We start from the raw sequence: 14715 nt of genomic DNA on the forward strand, positions 1-14715 counted from the left end.
CCAACTGGTGACCAAGCTCCATCATTCACCTCTCAGAGCCTGTCTCTGCCCCCTGAGGACTGAGTTGTACTCAGCAGACCTGCGAGGTCCATGTGGTATTACAGATGAGGAAACCGAGGCTCTGGGAGGCCAGGGACCTGCCTGAGGTGGGAGCCAGGGCACTGAGCCCCTGGGTTTCTGGACTGTTTGCTGATGTCACAACACAGGGGGACTAAGAGAGGAGGGTCCTGAGAGCCCTTTGTGAAGCTTCAAAAACTGCCCAGCCTTCATTCTTTAACTAGGGGTCCACAGGCAAGGCTCGTCCTTTATTGGGTCCCCTTTGGGTGCCTGGGACTCCTTCAACTGTGAACTGCCCCCACCCCCGCAGGGCAACCTTGCTTTCTTTAGGATCCTGTCTGGCTCAAAGATCAAACGCCTCATTCTTAACACCTAGAAGGTGCTGGGCCAACATTTACTCGGAGAATGGTTGCACCTACGATGGGAGGGTGGGCAAGCTGGGGAGGAGGAGTGCTAGGGAGGGGAGCACACAGGAGTTAGGGGGGTATGACAAAAGTCCTGTTAGGTGTCCAGCTCTCACCCTTGACCCCTGCAGTTTATTCCCCACAAGGCAGCCAAAGAGTCCTTGTTGAAATGGAATTCTGACCACACAAACCTTGCTCCAAGCTCCTGCGGGCACCCACGCGCCTGGGCTCTTCCATCCTTCCCCATGACCCGATCCCCTGATGTCTGCTGCAGCCACTCTGATCTCCTGGCTCTTCCCAGACTCCCCAGGACGGTCCCCCTCAGGGCCGTGGCACGCTGTGCCCAGTGCCTGGAAATTCTTTGCCTGAGTGTTCCTCCACTCTCCATTCAGATCTTTGTGAAATGGCAGAGCCTTGCGGGGGCTTCCCCCGACCACCATTTCTAAAGTTATCCCTCTTGTCACTCTTTCTCTTTGCCCAGATTTGTCACCATCAAGCTTGTGGCCACCTGCCATTAGTTTGTGTCTTTGCTCTTTTATTGCCCGCTCCCTGGGGGCAGGGTGGTCTATTTGGTCCACTGCTGAGTCCCAGAGCTAAGACAGAGCTGGGCACATGGCTCTGCCTGTATTTCTGGAAGGAAGGATGGAAGGAAGGAAGGACCTCTTTCTTCTGCTTATTCATGGGGTGCCTCCTCCGTGTGGCCCTGTGATAGCTGCTTTTAGAATAAGTGGCGTTGGCAGACAGGGTCACAGCTCACTCTCGCCAGGCTGGCCCCGAAGTGCCTGTGAGGGGCCCCAAACACAGCAGCTGCTTCTTCTGGTATGCTTCCCCTTCCTACCAGATGTGGTCTCTAGGAGCCTGAGAACCAGGACTGGTGGGTAGAAGATGCACAGGCTGAAAGAGATCTAATGAAGTTTCAGGAAAAACTCAACAGCGAAACTGTGCAAAGATGGAAGGGACTTCCTGAGGAGGAACTATGCCGCCTGCCAGCCAAGGGAGGCTTGTGGAGGTCGTGGGGCCCTGGAGCCAGGGCCAGTCCTGGGACCTGCGGGCGTAGAGTCCAGACTGGGAGTCGGGGGGGGGGGGTGCCCTCGGGGTGGGCCAGGCCCTGAAGCTGGGAGCAGGCAGAGGTCACACATCTGGCCAGGCCCAGGCAGCAGAAGCCACGGCTCCAGTCCCCTGTCCGAAGGCTGCTGGGCCGCGGCCAAGCGGCCATGTTGGGACCCTGGATCCTCCGACCGCAGACCAGGCCTGGGAGACAGGAAATCACGGGCTCAGGGCGCGAAAGGCCCCCAGCGGGCGCTCGCTCCCTCCCGCCTCCCACGGCGGCCTCGGGCCCCTGTGCCCCGCGCCCATGGGGTTAACTCTCTCCCGGTCTCTCTCTGCTCCAAGTTGTTTTCCAAGCGAGGCAGAGAATGGTTCTCTTGTTACCAACATGGCTTCTGGGCATTGGGTAATGCGCTCCTCTTCTCGCGGCCGCGCCACAAAGGGACCTTTTGTTCGCCTCCCTGCCCCTCTCCCTGGCTCTTCCCGGCCCCCCACCCAGCCACCCACCCCACTCCCTCCTGGCCGCGCCTCCCGCCCCGTGCTGCACCCCCGGGACACCAGGAGTGACCGTGGCCTGGCCCCCTGGCGCCCTGCGAGCGGGCGCGGGGCCGGGTGGCCGCGGCGGCCATATTGTGGGCGGCCATGCGGCTTCGGGGAGGCCGCCGGGAGCAGGATGTGGGGGCGCTGGGGTGCGATGTACCGTCCTGGGGTGCACCTCCGCCCTCCACCCCAGGCCACCCTCCTGTGCTGAGACAAGTCGCCTTCTCACGTACCATCTCACTTCATCAGCACAGCAGCCTCGGGCCGGGAGTGACGGCCCATCTTTCGGAGGTGGAGACTGAGGCTCCACAGGTGAGTGTCCCAACCAGGTGCTCAGCCGGACCCAGCTATGTTCCCCTCTTCCCAAAACCTCCTCGAGAAAGAGCCCTCAGGTCGGGAAACATTGAGATGGGTGTGGGTCTCCAGAGAATGCCTAGAACCAAGTTTCCTGGAATTTCTTTTTGAAAATGAAAGAGAATGTGTCTGAGATGGGGGTGTCAGGAAGCCAGTACCAAAGAGCCTGCCCTCAGGGAACACAGTCTCTGGCTCCTCCCGACAGCCCCGCAAAGCAGGCTGGGAGGAGTTGAAGTCGCTATTTTTCAGATGAGGAAACTGAGACACAGAGAGGCTGCCCAGCCAGGACCTGGGGCTCACCCAGGTGACTCCAGCCCTGGTCATCTCTCTCCAGGGTTGCAACCCACCCACCCCTTGAGAGGCCTGGAGGATCCCGACAGCCCTGGCCCCTTGTCTGGAATCACAGAAGCTGGAACCCTGGGGAGATTGTGCTCAGATGCTCCATTCAACAATTCGTCCATTTCACGCTGTCCCAGCATTTATGGTGACGTGAAACAGAGCAAAGTGACTGCTCATGGAACATGCACACGGTGTCAGCAGCGTGCCCTCAGGTGTAACCTCAGGGCTGGGCTGGGGCCTTTGGGTCATGGCGAGACTGGTAAAATCAGTTGACTTGGTGATGGATGGGGCATGACGGAGGCCCCCAGGTTTGCCTTCCAGAAACCACAGTCCAGGAGGAGAGACAAATCAGTAAAGGGTCAGCATGCTGGAGACAGGCGGCCTGGGATCTCATCTAGACTGGAAGATTGGGGAAGGAAGGCTTCCTGGAGAAGGTGACTGTGCCCGGAGCCTCAACAGATGAATAAGAGTTCACCAGGCAAAGAAATGGAGGGAGAAGGCAGGAAAGGAGCTGGTGCTGGGGATGAGTCTGGGAAGAAGGTGAATGGTGTGTGTTGGGGTGGGGAGGCCCCACCAGGCCAGTGCACTGGATCAGGGTGGGGCAGGAACAGTGGGAGAGCTAGACTGCTGAGGGCAGGGAGGAAGGGCTCCTGAAGACCCAGGGTGCCCTGATAAGGTACAAGGACTGCATCCTGAGGGCAGTGGAACGGTCACTGAAGGATTTGAAAGGGGTCCGATATGTGTTCTGGGAAGATCTTATGGGCTGGGTCTATGCTGGGTTTATTACTGTTTTCCCAGCACCCAGTTCAGTAACCGGCTTCCTAGGTGGCACCAGTGGTAAAGAACCTGCCTGCTGGTGCAGGAGATGTAAGAGATGTGGGTTCGATCCCTGGGTTGGGAAGATCCCCGGAGGAGGGTATGGCAATCCACTCCAGTATTCTTGTCTGGAGAGTCCCATGGACAGAGGAGCCTGGAGTGCTATAGTCCATAGGGTAGCAAAGAGTCAGACATGACTAAAGTGACTTAGCAAGGTAAGTCACTAACGTGACTCAGCTCAGTAACTGATCCACAATAGGGTCTCGATAAATGTTTTCCATCAATATATGATTACCAACGTGATTACCACTGGAGGCAGTGGTTGACCCCAGCTGTGGGACCTTGGGCCTCAGTTTCCTTATTTGTAAAATGAGGGTAACAGCATCTGCCTCCTGGGAATGTCGTGATGGTTAAAGAAAGCAGGGCATGCGAAGGCTCCCTCGGTGTCCTGCACATGGTCAGCCTGTCATGACTGGCACAGGAGGTGCTGTGGGCAAGGTGGAGGTGGGGACCGGGCTCAGGAGCAGTGGAGTCACCTAGGGGAGAGAGTAATATTAACAGCAACAATAATGCTTATATATTAGACACGCTCTTCATATATTTTATTCATATAGTCCTCAAGACAAGCGATTGGCGAAGGCATTCTTTTATAGGACATTTTTATTTTATCATCTACCGAGGGACAGGGAGGCCTGGCGTGCTGCAGTCTACAGGGTTGCAAAGAGTCGGACATAACTTGATGACTGAACAACAACAATTTTATTGTCCAGGAATCTGAGGCTTAGACAGGTGAGGTGACTTGCCTGAGGCTCCTTGGCCAGTGAGTGGGGGACAGAACTGCATTGGACACAAAAGCCCAGCATTGGACATCAGAGCCCAGCTCGTGACCACTGAGCTGGAGATGGAGGCAGGTCGGGGTGACCACCAGGGGAGGGAGAGTGGGGAGGACACAGTCGGACTGATGGACCAGGTGGGGAGGGGTGCCCCTTGTGTCTGGTCTGACTAGGTGGACGGTCATTCCATTTCCTGAGTGAGGGGCACGGCATGGGAAGGACAGGCAGGCTTGGGGAGGAAGGAAATGCTCAGTCTGAGAGGCTGTTGGGATGTCTGGGTGGGGATGCCAGGGAGGTCTGGCGTCTAGGCTGGGGGTCTGGATGAGGGGGAAATGAGCTCACAGGGCAAGTGGAAGGCATGTGGGTGGGCGGAGGAGCCCAGGCCCTGGAGGTGATGTCAACAGCAGACTTTATACAGCGTCTACTCTGCATCAAACATGATCCTAAGTCCAGGTGTTATTTAAATTCTCACCAAACCCTGTGAGGAGGAACCATCACCGCCCCTGCTTTATAGAGGGGGAAACAGGGCAAGAGTTTGGTCTAGAATGTCCAGAGCAGGTACCTCTGTAGAGACAGAAAGTAAACTATGGTTACCTAGGGCTAGGGAATTGAAAAATGATGGCTGAAGGGTACAGGGTTTCTTTCTGGGGGTGATGAAAATGTTCTGAAATGATAGCGCTGATGATGGTTGTACAGCTCTATAAATACACTAAAAAACACTGAATTGTGCACTTTAAAAATGTGACTTGTGCAGGACGTGAGTTACACATCAATAGAGCGGGCTTCCTGGTGGCTCAATCGGTAACGAATCCGCCTGCAACGCAGGAGACCTGGGTGCGATCTCTGGGTTGGGGAGATCCCCTGGAGAAGGAAATGGCAACCAATTCCAGTATGCTTGCCTGGGAAATCCCATGGACAGAGGTACCTGGAGGGCTACAGTCCATGGGGTCACAAGAGCTGGACACGACTGAGCAACTAAACCACCGCCAAAGCTGAGGGAACCAGCTGTGTAGCACAGAGAGCTCAGCTTGGTGTGGGAGGGAGGGGATGTACGTATACATAGAGCTTTGTTATGCAGCAGAAACTCACATAACCCTGCAAAACAATTATACTCCAGAAGGAGAATCCGGTGATACACACAAAAAAAGCTGAGAGAGAAAAAGACACTCAGCAGGAGGAGTAGGCCGGGCTTGGAGGGGCAGGGGAGCTTCGGGAGCTGGAAGGAGGACAGAGGGGCAGGGAAGCCCGGGCGTGGGGCAGAGGCAGTTTGGGTGAGAAGTTTGGACGAGCAGCTGGAGAAGGATGCCGTCTGCAGCGCTGATTTCCTCCCAGTGGTCCGGGGCTGACACCTGGACATTCTTTGGCGTTAGTCAGTCCAGGTTCCCTGGTGACCTGGTCCACACTGGCGGGGGACCCAGCCCTGTGGGTGGACGGGCCCTTTTGGGAGAGATCTCAGAGAAGCAAGGAGTGCTTTTAGACCTGGATAACCAGGCCCCTGGATGGAGATTTCTCCACCTCAGAAAGCAACTGACCTTCCACCAGCAGGTTTTGAAGGCTCGCTGCCCTTGACTTTGGGGATGTAGGTTGGGGAGGGCTGAGGGTGGGAAAATGCCTCGGTTGGGTCTTCCTGGAGGAGTGAGAGCTCCAGTCCACAGCTCACCTGGAAGCCTCACACCTCAGCCTTTCCCATAAGAGGGCTCCAGTGTCTGCTGGGAGACCAGGAGGCCGAGAGGGTGCGAAGTGAAGGCTGGGGTGCAGCGGTACCCCTCCCTCTCGACACTGATGGTGGTCACCAGCAGGAAGACACCCAGGCCTCCTGACTGAGAAGGGGTGATCCAAACGGCCCCAGTGCCCAGAGCTGTGACTGGCCCATGGTCCCAGCCACGGGTGGAGATGCATGGAGAGGCTCCGGGGTCCCCTGGGTGTGAGCGGGGCGTGGGGTATCTGAAGAGCGGGCGAGGCGGTGGCTGTGGGCAGGCCACCACGCCCCTTCTGTGTTGGGGTCCATTCAGCACTGCCACATCCCCACCCCCTACTCTAGACCTCAGGCCTTGTCTCTCTGATGCAGGAGGCCGGCAGGGAGACCAGGCCAGCCCTGCGTTCAGGACCTCCGTGGGGCCTGGCTCCCATGAGGGAGGCGGAGGGCCTGTCATTGTCTCAGGAGACTGAGGCTCGGAGGGGCCTTGCTGGAGTCCTCCCACCCCCATCAGGCACTTCTCCTTGGGGAGCCCCTCACGGGCCCACTCAGTGTCTATTGCTTCTCTTTTTGATGTGACTGTGATACCTTAGAGCTTTGATTTCCTAGATCAGAGCAGAATAAGAGGTCATTAGAAACATGCAGGGGCAGGAATCCCCTAGTGGCCCAGTGACTAAGACTCTGTGCTTTCAATGCAGGGGGCCCAGGTTCGATCCCTGGTCAAGGAAGTAGATGCCATGTGCCACAACTAAAGCTCCCGTGTGCTGCAATAAAGATCAAAGATCCTGCGTGGGGTAACTGAGACCCAGCGCAGTCACATAAATAAATATTTAAAAAGAAGAAGAAATATGCAGGGAGAAAGAGAAATGGTTGCAAAAATCTAAACATTTGCTAAGAGGGTCTGTGGTAAAGACTATGGACTTCCCTCATAGCTCAGTTGGTAAAGAGTCTGCCTGCAGTGCAGGAGACCCGTGTTCGATTCCTGGGTCGGGAAGATCCCCTGGAGAAGGAAATGGCAACCCACTCCAGTATTCTTGCCTGGAGAATGCCATGGACAGAGGAGCCTGTGCAGGCTACAGTCCATGGGGTTGCAAGAGTCGGACAGGATTTAGCAACTCAACCACCACCACCATCTGTAGTAAAGAACCCACCTGCCAATGCAGGAGATGCAAGAGACAGGGGTTCAATCCCTGGGTCGGGAAGATCCCCTGGAGGAGGGCATGGCAACCCACCCCAGTATTCTTGCCTGGAGGATCCCGTGGACGGAGGAGCCTGGCAGGCTACAGTCTATAGAGTCACAGAGTCGGATGTGACTGAGCACGCACGTGCTAAGGGAGGACCCAGAGCCACCAGGCAACCACAAGCCACCTGTGGGCTCTGCCAGGTGGCTGACCCCAGGACCCGTTGAATGCCTGTCACTGCTGAATGCCTTGGGACATTCAGTGCAGGAGACCCGTGTTCGATTCCTCGGTTGGGAAGAGGGGGAGGCTGCATTGTAGGACATTTTGTTAAAGCAAACTAGGAATAAATAAGGACTTATGCCCACAGATGTCTACTGCAACTGGCCACCACCTCAGTGCTCAGCAGTCCCTTGGGGCTTGTTGAAATGAATTATAGCACTTCCTATGACAGAATATGATGCAGCCAGTAAATATGACACTTAGCAAAAAATTGTAATTACATAGGAAACACTTTTGGTATAACATAAAATCAGGATATAAAACAATACGTGCCTGTATGTTACATCAATAAAAAGAAAAAAGAAAAAACTAGATGCCGTGAGCTTGACTTCATTTAAAGACATATAAGGAAAAAGTGGAAAGAAAACACCCCCAAATTCTAACCGTATTTATTTCTGGCTGGTGATTTTTAAATTTTTAGTACTTGTTCTTTATTTTATTTCCAAATTTCTACACTGAATACGTTCAAGTTTTAAAGTTATTTGAAATAAAAGCAAAAAGTGTATCCTGTATTTAAGAGAAAGTCTCATTTCTCTGAAAAAATGTTTATGTGGATGTGTGAGTTGTTCGAGTGTATTTTATACTCTCTATTCTTCAGTTTGAGGCATCAAAACGCAGAGACATCACTTTGCCGACAATGGTCTGTCTAGTCAAAGCTATGGTTTTTCCAGTGGTCATGTACGGATGTGAGAGCTGGACCATAAAGAGAATTTAGTGCCGAAAAATTGATGCTTTCAAACATCAAAAGAGTGGTGCTGAAGAGTCCCTTGGACAGTAAGGAGATCAAACCAGTCAATCTGAAAGGAAATCAACTCTGAATATTCATTGGAAGGACTGATGCTGAAGCTCTAGCTCCAATAATTTGGGCACCTGATATGAAGAAACGACTCATTGGAAAAGACCCCGATGCTGGGAAAGATTGAGGGCAGGAGGAAAAGAGGGAACGGGATGAGATGGTTGGATGGCATCACCGACTCAATGGACACGAGTGTGAGCAAACTCAGGGAGATAGTGAGGGACAGGGAAGCCTGATGTGCTGCAGTCCATGGGGTTGCAAAGAGTCGGACATGACTTAGTGACTGAACAACAAAAGGAGCTTGAACCAGGAGAGCATTTGACAACAAGTAACAGAAGATCCAACTAACAGAGACGGGGTTGCTTTTTTCCTGTAACAGGAAGTCCCCGTTAGGCCAGCCGGGACTGATGTGGTCCAGTGATGCTGCGGCAGAAACAGACCTCCTGTTGTCCACCCTGAAATTGATGCTGGATAACCTCAGGCAGACGGGGCAGCCCAGGGCAGAGTGTGTTTGTGGGAGGCTATGCCAGAGGAAGAGATCTGCCCAAGGTCACACTGCTGCTCAGTGAGCTGAATGACCACAGGATGGATGGTTGCCAAGAAGGCAGGATTGGAACCTGGCTGTTAGCTTCTCCACACTGCCAAGTCTAGCCATCTGGGCATGTGAGGCCCCAGAAAATCCGGCCCTGCTGACCCTCCTGCTTAGCACCGAACTGCTGCGGCTCACACGCCCCTACCCGTTTACTCTGTGCTTTTGCTCACACTCTTCCCTCTGCCTGGATGCCTTTCCCCGCTGTCCTTGCCTTCCTTGGTGTAACTTCTACTCACTCTTTGAAAATCAGCCTCCAGCATCATTTCCTCCTGGAGGCCTTCCTGACCGCCTGGCTGGGCTAGTGGTCCCTTTTCTGCACCCACAGGGTTCTGTGCTTGCTGCATTTACCACACTTATATTTCTCTGTACCCGTGATGACTCCCCTCTTCCCAGCCTCTGAGCCCCTTGAGGGCAGACTGTCTAATTCATCTCAGCATCAACCTGGCCCCAGTCCAGGCACATTTGAGCAGAAAGTCCTAGGACCAGTTATCCCTCTGCTCCCGCGGGAGCCTTGACAAGTCATAACCTCATTTCCCTGCCCCAGATGTCAAGGAGCTGGATTTCACCAGATCCCTTCTGAGACACAATCATCCACAAGACAGGCAGGGCTGGCACGGGATGGCCTGTGTTGGGTGCCTGAGATCCAGTGAGGCAAAGGGCCCTGGGGCAGGACGCCCACTCCGGCCACCTGCAGCGCCTGCTGGTCAGGCCAGAGTGGAGAGTGCATTCTGGGCCTCCACAGACCAGGCCCCACCAAAGAGAATGGCTCAGTGACCTCACAGCAGGGAAGGCGGCCCCCAGCCATTATCAAAGGCCAGCAGGGCCCCCTCCCTCAGAGGATGACTGGGAGGGGGAGGGGATCTCCCTGGGGCTGCTAAGGCTGGGCCACTGTCACTGACAGGCCAGCCATCCGTCAGCCCTGAGCACAATGCCACCATTAACCCCTGCCCCCTGCCCCCTTCCAGCCACTTCCTCTGGAGGGCTTTCTCCCTCCCCATGGAGAAAGGGATGGAAGATTTCCCTTAAGCCTTCTTCTTCAATGAGGGGCCCAGTCACGTAGATCCCTTGGCTGGTTTGGGGAATCTCAGCTCCATGTCCCTCCCAAAGCTTGAGGCCCCAGGTTTCCAGGCTGTCTCGTTCAAGTGGCGCCTCTGTCTTCTGCCACCCGCGGGAGCACTCCCCGAGCTAAAGCAGTGTGTCTGGGGAGGGACAGAGGGGGACCCTGAGAGAGTGACAGGGACAGGGTCCGAGATTCTGAGAGACACACATTAGACTTGGGGATGGTTCCTTTCTATTTACACAGAACATTCAAAGGAAACGTTACAGACCATTTCCCGCTTGTGAAATTCAATGCGAGAGCCCTAAGTAAGATATTAGCAAAACAAATCTGGCAAGGAATAAAAAGGATATATACCGCATAACAGAATTTGGTTTATCCTAGAAAGGTAATGCTGGTTTTACATTTTAAAGTCTATAATTTCATTCATCACACTAATAAGGGAGAAAACTCATGATCGTCTCAGCACTGGCACTAAATCTCAACATCGACTTTCAATAAAAATGTCTTTGCAAACTCGGGATAGAAAGGAACTTCCTTAAACTGATAAAAAAAAAAATTATCTGCAAAAGCAGCACAAGCATTGTTCTTAAAGGGGCAATAGATACACTCACTAAGTCAGGGACGAGTTGGCCTCATCCATACATCTATTCAACACTGTACTTGAGGTCCTAGCTGGGGCAGTAAGACATGAAAAAGCAAAAACAACAAGATACAAGGATTGGACAAGAAAAGTAAAACTGGGATTTTTTTCAGGTGATATGATTGTCTATATAGAGAATCCAAAATAATCCAGAGGCAAATTATTAGAACTATGAAGGAAATTTCACAGCTAGAAATAGGGTATTCCTATATCAAATCAATATCAAAAACCAACTGAAGCTACAACACGTGGATGGATGAAACCTGAAAACACGAAGCTAAATGAAAGAAGCCAGACACAAAAGGCCAATGATTCCATTGATATGAAATGCCTGGAGTAGGCACACCCATAGCAACAGAAAGTAGATTAAGTTGCCAAGGACGGGAGATGAGGAGTGACTGCTAACAGATATAGGTTTCTTTTGGGGGTAATGAAAATATTCAGGAATTTGATAGAGGTGATGGTTGTGCAACCTTGTGAATACATACTGAATTATACACTTCAAAATGGTGAATTTTTTGGTGTGTAAATCATATCAATAAAAAGTAATTGCTTTATAAACAACAGAGCAAAGAAAATATAATTTAAAAAAATCCTCCATTTAACGATAATTAACAAAGATGAAATATAACAAAATATTTACAGAGATGAGCATAAAATATTACTGAGGTATAACCACCCTGGAAAATAGTTTGGTAGTTTTTTAAAAAACAAGATGTCCATCAATCATATAACCCCACTTCTGGGCATTTATTATAAAGAAACAAAAACTCATATCCATGGGACTTCCCTGGTGGCCCAGTGGTTAAGACTCCATACTTCCAACGCAGGGGGGACAGGTTTGATCCCTGATCAGGAAACTAAGCTCTCACATGCTACATGGCCCAGTCAAAACAAACAAAGACAATGCCACCCCAAAACTCGCATCCTCAATAACATGTGTACATGACTGTACACAGCAACTTTGTTAGTAGTGGCTAAAAACTGGAAGCAACCTAAGTGCCTTTCAGTAAGTGAATGGTTAAACAGATTGGTACGTCCATATCGCAGAATACTACTTGGCAATGAAAAGGAATTAACAGCCAATACATGTGATGATCTGGATGGTGCTCGAGGGAATTACATTGAGTGAAAGGAATCTGTCTCGAAAGGTTGTGGTTTCATTACTGTGATGTTCTCAAAATGACGACAGCGTAGAGATGGAGCACAGGTTAGTGGCTGGAGGAGATGGGCAGGGATATAAGGGTTGCTATAAATGAGTAACACGAGGGGTCTTGTGGGATAGTATTCTGTATCTTGATCATGGTGGTGACTATATGAATCCATACAGGTGATGAAACTGCATGGACCTACACACACATGCACACGCACACGCACACACAAGAATACAAGGAAAATTAGTGAAATCTTAACAAGGTCTGTGGATGGTACCAGTGTCAATTTCCTGCTTTGATAAAGTGTCATGGTTATGTAAGATGTCACCATGGGGGGGAACTATGCTATTTTTGCAACTTCTTGTCAATCTATAATTATTTAAAAAGGAAAAGAGACCAAAAAAACCATTACTGGAAGACATTCATGAAGACCCCCAGAGAAGCTGGAAAAAAAATGGATAGGGGGATGGGAGTGGACAGGGTTATGGCTGGAGATACAGCAGTTGCAAGATTTAACTGATAAAGCTTGGTGCTGGATGCAAAAGAGCTTCGTCATTCTTTTTTCTCTAATCTTGTACATTTGAAATTTTACTTAATAAAAAGTAAAAAAAAGAAACTGAAATAAACGCAGAGAGACAGCCACAAACTTGCATAAGGAGGTTCAATGTCTTAAGACTGTCAGCTCTTCCCAAATTAACGTCTAGATTCAATTCAGTCTGGATCAAACCCCGACAGGGTTTTGGTGGTGCCTGTCAAGCGGATTCTAAAAGCTATAAGTAAAAAAAAAAAATGAAAGCAGTAAGAAAGGGCAAAGCACTAAGAATAGCTGAGATACTCCTGAAGAATAAGGTAGGGGTGCTTGCTGACCGCTGCTGCTGCTGCTAAGTCGCTTCAGTCGTGTCCGACTCTGTGCGACCCCAGAGACGGCAGCCCACCAGGCTCCCCCGTCCCTGGGATTCTCCAGGCAAGAACACTGGAGTGGGTTGCCATTTCCTTCTCCAATGCATGAAAGTGAAGTCGCTCAGTCGTGTCTGACTCCTAGTGACCCCAAGGACTGCAGCCTACCAGGCTCCTCTGTCCATGGGATTTGCCAGGCAAGAGTACTGGAGTGGGTTGCCACTGCCTTCTCCGGCTTGCTGACTAGCCAGGGTTATTAGAAAAGCTCTAGCAATTTGGCCAGTGTGGTATTTATTGGTGCAAGACAGACAGCTAGACTGATGGGAGAGAACAGAGAGCCTGACACAGACCTGACATGTATGGATATGGAGGGCGGGGTGGGGGGAGGGCAGGTCAGAGGGGCAAGCAGGGAGAAGACAGTCACAGCTGAGTCACGTGCCATCCCCACACCTTCCCGTGGCGCTGGCTTTGCTCTTAGCATCCTGAGATGCCATTTCACACCTGGTGGATCTCCATGAGGGCCAGGGATGCCTAAGGTCCCAGGCTCTTCCCAAAGCGGGGTCCTACCTGGCCTCCCAGCCCTGTATCTGAACCCTGCGCCCCCATGCAGGAACTGGTAATCTATATCACCTCTAGAGGTGTTTTTGGATCTGCATGGGAATTAACTTCCCACTTGTTGAGTCTGAGAACCCCTGGCCTGGTGAAAGAGAGAGAGAGAGTAAAAGTCAGTCCCTTGGCAGCCAGCGTGCCGAGCTACCAGGAGTGGAGAACAATCAGGCACTGTCTGCCTCCCCCCCACCGCCCCCTCGAGGCTCCCACCAGCTTTCATCACTGACCTAACCCGGGAGGCAGAGCACTAGGTGGGGGGAGACAGCAGGGAGGTCAGGGGTCGGCCCATTACATGCCAAGAAGAGCCAGGAAGAGAGCTGCTTTGCTGGGAGAACTCAGGGCCCCGTGGCAGCCCACATCCTACCGCTAGCCAGGGGTGGCCAACTGGAGGAGGCAGCTGAGAAGAGAGGAGAGAGGTGCCCAAGGAATGGAGGCCACGGCGCCATCAAAGCTGGAGAAAGTCTTCTGGAAGGATGCAAATGCCTGGAGCAGGCCGACTCCCTCCTCACCCATGGCTGCCCTGAGGGGAGAGGGTTTCCTGTCCCTGGGGGGATCTGGCCCCCACCAGACGGCTTCTCAGTAAAGCAGCCCCTGCTCCCTGTTCCCCGCCCCCACGTGCTTCAGACTCAAGGAGGGGAAGGCAATGCCACCCCTCCCATCTCCCCACCAATGCCAGGACTCCCTGGTTCCCTCAATCTGCCGCAGCTGGCAGCCCATGCCTTCCAGCACACAGATCTAACTGCTCTGTCCCTCCTCAGCTAGGTTCCCGTGGCCCCCCAGTGCCAGGCTGATAGGGTCTGGGGTCCTGACTCTAAAATTGGAGGCCTCTATGATCTCTGACCACTGCCTGGTCTCTGGGTTCCTGCTCTGGGTGACACAGCGATTCATTCCTTCACCGGGTCTTCACTGAATGTACTACATGCTGGGTGCTGATGATAGAGGCGTGGCCTAAACAGGCCAGGTTCCTGCCCTCCAGGAACTTGCAGCTTGGGAAAAAAAGACAAGAAGCCAGTTGACAAGCAAACACATGGGTAAACTAAACTGTGCTATGGGTCCAGGCGGGAAACGAGCTGGTGTTCTGAAAGAGACGAGCAGAGGGCTGTGGCTTAGTTGGCGCCCCTGGAGGGCTTCCTGGAGAAACTAACAGGAACATAGAGATACGGATGAAATGAGGGAGTGAGCATACCTGGGGGAAGAATGTTCCAGACAGAGGGAGCTACAGGAGTAAAGGCCCTGAGGTGGAAACATTCCAGCACGTTCCAGAACACAAGCCCAACACTTGGGCTCTTATGGTACACATTTTACCCTTTTTAAGGCTCAGAGAGGTCAAGGGACATTTCCAGGGTTACACAGCTGCCATGGAGCCAATGCTCTGTCCTGCCCACTCATCAGCTCCCACGAGTCTGCAGTCAAGCCCTTCC

This window comes from Capra hircus, chromosome 5 (assembly GCF_001704415.2).
Source record: "Capra hircus breed San Clemente chromosome 5, ASM170441v1, whole genome shotgun sequence".
NCBI classification, from domain to species: domain Eukaryota; kingdom Metazoa; phylum Chordata; class Mammalia; order Artiodactyla; family Bovidae; genus Capra; species Capra hircus.